We start from the raw sequence: 7,458 nt of genomic DNA on the forward strand, positions 1-7,458 counted from the left end.
TTCAAAGTTACCTGTTTGTAAATGATAAATGTCGACTGCTCTATCGATTTACGCGTTTCACGAGACGTAATATGCAGATTTGGTCCAAATAAAAAGGATACTGTTAATAATTATCTGTGCAGGTAGGATCTGCGTTTTTAAAAATATTTGTTTATGAATGGGAAATGACGCATAATCTATGGATTTACGAATTTCACGAGACGGAATCTGCAGATTTGGTCCGAATGAAAGAGATACTGCGAATAAACATTGGTGCAGATACGACCTTGTTTTTTCAAGGTATCTGTTTGTGAATGTGAAATGACGCATACTCTATAGATTTACGCGTTTCACGAGACGTAATCTGCAGATTTGGCCCAGATGAAAGGGACTGAGAATAATTATCTGTGCAGTAGGATCTGTGTTTTTTAAATTATTTGTTTATGAATGTGAAATGACGCATACTCTATGGATTTACGCATTTCACGAGACGGAATCTGCAGATTTGGCCCAATGAAAGGGATGCTGAGAATAATTATCTGTGAAGGTAGGATCTGGTTTTTTAAAATTATTTGTTTATGAATGTGAAATGACGCATACTCTATGGATTTACGCATTTCACGAGACGGAATCTGCAGATTTGGACCGAATGAAAGGGATACTGCTAATAAACATTCGTGCTCATATGATCTTGTTTTTCAAAGTTACCTGTTTGTAAATGAATAATGACGACTGCTCTATGTATTTACGTTTATCACACGACATAATCTGCAGGTTTGGTCCAATGAAAGAATACTGCTAATAAACATTCGTGCAGATATGATCTTGTTTTTCAAAGTTACTGTTTGTAAATGATAAATGCGACTGCTCTATCGATTTACGCGTTTCACGAGACGTAATTGCAGATTTGGTCCAATAAAAGGATACTGATAATAATTATCTGTGCAGGTAGGATCTGGTTTTTAAAATATTTGTTTATGAATGGAAATGACGCATAATCTATGGATTTACGCATTTCACGAGACGGAATCTGCAGATTTGGTCCGAATGAAAGGGATACTGCGAATAAACATTGGTGCAGATACGATCTTGTTTTTTTAACGTATCTGTTTGTGAATGTGAAATGACGCATACTCTATAGATTTACGCGTATCACGAGACGTAATCTGCAGATTTGGCCCAGATGAAAGGGATGCTGAGAATAATTATCTGTGCAGGTAGGATCTGTGTTTTTAAAATTATTTGTTTATGAATGTGAAATGACGCATACTCTATGGATTTACGCATTTCACGAGACGGAATCTGCAGATTTGGACCGAATGAAAGGGATGCTGAGAATAATTATCTGTGAAGGTAGGATCTGGTTTTTTAAAATTATTTGTTTATGAATGTGAAATGACGCATACTCTATGGATTTACGCATTTCACGAGACGGAATCTGCAGATTTGGACCGAATGAAAGGGATACTGCTAATAAACATTCGTGCTCATATGATCTTGTTTTTCAAAGTTACCTGTTTGTAAATGAATAATGACGACTGCTCTATGTATTTACGTTTATCACACGACATAATCTGCAGGTTTGGTCCAATGAAAGAAATACTGCTAATAAACATTCGTGCAGATATGATCTTGTTTTTCAAAGTTACCTGTTTGTAAATGATAAATGTCGACTGCTCTATCGATTTACGCGTTTCACGAGACGTAATATGCAGATTTGGTCCAAATAAAAAGGATACTGTTAATAATTATCTGTGCAGGTAGGATCTGCGTTTTTAAAAATATTTGTTTATGAATGGGAAATGACGCATACTCTATGGATTTACGCATTTCACGAGACGGAATCTGCAGATTTGGACCGAATGAAAGGGATACTGCTAATAAACATTCGTGCTCATATGATCTTGTTTTTCAAAGTTACCTGTTTGTAAATGAATAATGACGACTGCTCTATGTATTTACGTTTATCACACGACATAATCTGCAGGTTTGGTCCAATGAAAGAAATACTGCTAATAACATTCGTGCAGATATGATCTTGTTTTTCAAAGTTACCTGTTTGTAAATGAAAAATGACGACTGCTCTATGTATTTACGTTAATCACCAGACGTAATCTACAGATTTGGACCGAATGAAAGGGATACTGCTAATAAACATTCGTGCAGATACGATCTTGTTTTTTCAAGGTATCTGTTTGTGACTGTGAAATGACGCATACTCTATGGATTCACGCATTTCACGAGACGTAATCTGTAGATTTGGTCCAATGCAAGGGTACTGCGAATAAACATTCGTGCAGATACGACTTGTTTTTTCAAGGTATCTGTTTGTGAATGTGAAATGACGCATACTCTATGGATTCACGCATTTCACGAGACGTAATCTGCAGATTTGGTCCAAATGCAAGGTTACTGCGAATAAACATTCGTGCAGATACGATCTTGTTTTTTTAAGTATCTGTTTTGTGAATGTGAAATGACGCATACTCTATGGATTTACGCATTTCACGAGACGGAATCTGCAGATTTGGTCCAGCTGAAAGGGATGCTGAGAATAATTATCTGTGAAGGTAGGATCTGGTTTTTTAAAATTATTTGTTTATGAATGTGAAATGACGCATACTCTATGGATTTACGCATTTCACGAGACGGAATCTGCAGATTTGGTCCGAATGAAAGAGATACTGCGAATAAACATTGTGCAGATACGACTTGTTTTTCAAGTTCTGTTTGTATGTGAAATGACGCATACTCTATGGATTCACGCATTTCACGAGACGTAATCTGCAGATTTGGTCCAATGCAAGGGTTACTGCGAATAAACATTCGTGCAGATACGATCTTGTTTTTTTAACGTATCTGTTTGTGAATGTGAAATGACGCATACTCTATAGATTTACCGTTTTACGAGACGTAATCTGCAGATTTGGCCAATGAAAGCGATGCTGAGAATAATTATCTGTGAAGGTAGGATCTGTGTTTTTAAAATTATTTGTTTATGAATGTGAAATGACGCATACTCTATGGATTTACGCATTTCACGAGACGGAATCTGCAGATTTTGGCCGAATGAAAGCGATGCTGAGAATAAACATTCGTGCTGATACGGTCTTGTTTTTCAAAGTTACCTGTTTGTAAATGAAAAATGACGCATACTCTATGGATTTACGCATTTCACGAGACGGAATCTGCAGATTTGGTCCAGCTGAAAGGGATGCTGAGAATAATTATCTGTGAAGGTAGGATCTGGTTTTTTAAAATTATTTGTTTATGAATGTGAAATGACGCATACTCTATGGATTTACGCATTTCACGAGACGGAATCTGCAGATTTTGGCCGAATGAAAGGGATACTGCGAATAAACATTGGTGCAGATACGACCTTGTTTTTTCAAGGTATCTGTTTGTGACTGTGAAATGACGCATACTCTATGGATTCACGCATTTCACGAGACGTAAACTGCAGATTTGGTTCAAATGCAAGGGTTACTGCGAATAAACATTCGTGCAGATACGATCTTCTTTTTTTAACGTATCTGTTTGTGAATGTGAAATGACGCATACTCTATGGATTTACGCATTTCACGAGACGGAATCTGCAGATTTGGACCGAATGAAAGGGATGCTGAGAATAATTATCTGTGAAGGTAGGATCTGGTTTTTTAAAATTATTTGTTTATGAATGTGAAATGACGCATACTCTATGGATTTACGCATTTCACGAGACGGAATCTGCAGATTTGGACCGAATGAAAGGGATACTGCTAATAAACATTCGTGCTCATATGATCTTGTTTTTCAAAGTTACATGTTTGTAAATGAATAATGACGACTGCTCTATGTATTTACGTTAATCACACGACATAATCTGCAGGTTTGGCCCAATGAAAGAAATACTGCTAATAAACATTCGTGCAGATATGATCTTGTTTTTCAAAGTTACCTGTTTGTAAATGATAAATGTCGACTGCTCTATCGATTTACGCGTTTCACGAGACGTAATATGCAGATTTGGTCCAAATAAAAAGGATACTGTTAATAATTATCTGTGCAGGTAGGATCTGCGTTTTTAAAAATATTTGTTTATGAATGGGAAATGACGCATAATCTATGGATTTACGAATTTCACGAGACGGAATCTGCAGATTTGGTCCGAATGAAAGAGATACTGCGAATAAACATTGGTGCAGATACGACCTTGTTTTTTCAAGGTATCTGTTTGTGACTGTGAAATGACGCATACTCTATGGATTCGCATTTCACGAGACGTAATCTGCAGATTTGGTCCAAATGAAAGGGTTACTGCGAATAAACATTCGTGCAGATACGATCTTGTTTTTTTAACGTATCTGTTTGTGAATGTGAAATGACGCATACTCTATAGATTTACACGTTTTACGAGACGTAATCTGCAGATTTGGCCCAAATGAAAGCGATGCTGAGAATAATTATCTGTGAAGGTAGGATCTGTGTTTTTAAAATTATTTGTTTATGAATGTGAAATGACGCATACTCTATGGATTTACGCATTTCACGAGACGGAATCTGCAGATTTTGGCCGAATGAAAGAGATGCTGAGAATAAACATTCGTGCTGATACGGTATTGTTTTTCAAAGTTACCTGTTTGTAAATGAAAAATGACGCATACTCTATGGATTTACGCATTTCACGAGACGGAATCTGCAGATTTGGTCCAGCTGAAAGGGATGCTGAGAATAATTATCTGTGAAGGTAGGATCTGGTTTTTTAAAATTATTTGTTTATGAATGTGAAATGACGCATACTCTATGGATTTACGCATTTCACGAGACGGAATCTGCAGATTTGGACCGAATGAAAGGGATACTGCTAATAAACATTCGTGCACATATGATCTTGTTTTTCAAAGTTACCTGTTTGTAAATGAAAAATGACGCATACTCTATGGATTTACGCATTTCACGAGACGGAATCTGCAGATTTGGTCCAGCTGAAAGGGATGCTGAGAATAATTATCTGTGAAGGTAGGATCTGGTTTTTTAAAATTATTTGTTTATGAATGTGAAATGACGCATACTCTATGGATTTACGCATTTCACGAGACGGAATCTGTAGATTTGGTCCAAATGCAAGGGTTACTGTGAATAAACATTCGTGCAGATACGATCTTGTTTTTTTAACGTATCTGTTTGTGAATGTGAAATGACGCATACTCTATAGATTTACACGTTTTACGAGACGTAATCTGCAGATTTGGCCCAAATGAAAGCGATGCTGAGAATAATTATCTGTGCAGGTAGGATCTGTGTTTTTAAAATTATTTGTTTATGAATGTGAAATGACGCATACTCTATGGATTTACGCATTTCACGAGACGGAATCTGCAGGTTTGGTCCAATGAAAGAGATACTGCTAATAAACATTCGTGCACATATGATCTTGTTTTTCAAAGTTACCTGTTTGTAAATGAAAAATGACGACTGCTCTATGTATTTACGTTAATCACCAGACGTAATCTACAGATTTGGACCGAATGAAAGGGATACTGCGAATAAACATTCGTGCAGATACGATCTTGTTTTTTCAAGGTATCTGTTTGTGACTGTGAAATGACGCATACTCTATGGATTCACGCATTTCACGAGACGTAATCTGCAGATTTGGTCCAAATGCAAGGGTTACTGCGAATAAACATTCGTGCAGATACGATCTTGTTTTTTCAAGTATCTGTTTGTGATGTGAAATGACGCATACTCTATATCGTTCACGATCTGCGATGGGGATTTTTTTTTTTTTTTTTTTTTTTTTACGTCTATTTTCCACCGAGACGGATCTGCAGATTTGGACCGAATGAAAGGATATGCTAATAAACTTCGTGCCATATGATCTTTTTTTCAAAGTTACTGTTTGTAATGAAAATGACGACTGCTCTATGTATTTACGTTTCACGACGAATCTGCAGATTTGGCCGAATGAAAGGATACTGCGAATAAACATTCGTGCAGATACGATCTTGTTTTTTAACGTATCTGTTTGTAATGTAAATGACGCATATCTATAGATTTACGGTTTCACGAGACGTAATCTGCAGATTTGGCCCAGATGAAGGGATGCTGAAATAATTATCTGTGCAGGTAGGATCTGTGTTTTTAAAATTATTTGTTTTATGAATGTGAAATGACGCATACTCTATGGATTTACGCATTTCACGAGACGGAATCTGCAGATTTGGACCGAATGAAAGGGATACTGCTAATAAACATTCGTGCTCATATGATCTTGTTTTTCAAAGTTACCTGTTTGTAAATGAATAATGACGACTGCTCTATGTATTTACGTTTCACCGACATAATCTGCAGGTTTGGTCCAATGAAAGAATACTGCTAATAAACATTCGTGCAGATATGATCTTGTTTTTCAAAGTTACCTGTTTTAATGAAAATGACTGCTCTATGATTTACGTTTCACAGACGTAATCTGCAGATTTGGACCGAATGAAAGGGATATGCTAATAAACATTCGTGCAGATACGATCTTGTTTTTTCAAGGTATCTGTTTGTGACTGTGAAATGACGCATACTCTATGGATTCACGCATTTCACGAGACGTAATCTGCAGATTTGGTCCAATGCAAGGGTTACTGCGAATAAACATTCGTGCAGATACGACCTTGTTTTTTCAAGTATCTGTTTGTGAATGTGAAATGACGCATACTCTATGGATTTACGCATTTCACGAGACGTAATCTGCAGATTTGGCCGAAATGAAAGGGATACTGCGAATAAACATTTCGTGCAGATACGATCTTGTTTTTTAACGTATCTGTTTGTGAATGTGAAATGACGCATACTCTATGGATTTACGCTTTCACGAGACGGAATCTGCAGATTTGGCCCAGATGAAAGGATGCTGAGAATAATTATCTGTGAAGGTAGGATCTGTGTTTTTTAAAATTATTTGTTTATGAATGTGAAATGACGCATACTCTATGGATTTACGCATTTCACGAGACGGAATCTGCAGATTTGGTCCGAATGAAAGAGATACTGCGAATAAACATTCGTGCAGATACGATCTTGTTTTTTAAGTTACTGTTTGTAATGTGAAATGACGCATACTCTATGGATTCACGCATTCACGAGACGTAATCTGCAGATTTGGTCCGAATGAAAGGGATACTGCGAATAAACATTCGTGCAGATAGATCTTGTTTTTTAAAGTTACCTGTTTGTAATGAAATGACGATCTCTATGATTACGTTTTCACAGACGTAATCTGCAGTTTGGCCAATGAAGGATGCTGAATAATTTCTGTGAGTAGATCTTGTTTTTAAATTTTTGTTTTGAATGTGAAATGACGCATACTCTATGGATTTACGCATTTCACGAGACGGAATCTGCAGATTTGGGCCGAATGAAAGGGATACTGCGAATAAACATTCGTGCAGATACGATCTTGTTTTTTTAAAGTACCTGTTTGTGAATGAAAATGACGCATAT

This window comes from Nasonia vitripennis (assembly GCF_009193385.2).
Source record: "Nasonia vitripennis strain AsymCx chromosome 2 unlocalized genomic scaffold, Nvit_psr_1.1 chr2_random0007, whole genome shotgun sequence".
NCBI classification, from domain to species: Eukaryota; Metazoa; Arthropoda; class Insecta; order Hymenoptera; family Pteromalidae; genus Nasonia; species Nasonia vitripennis.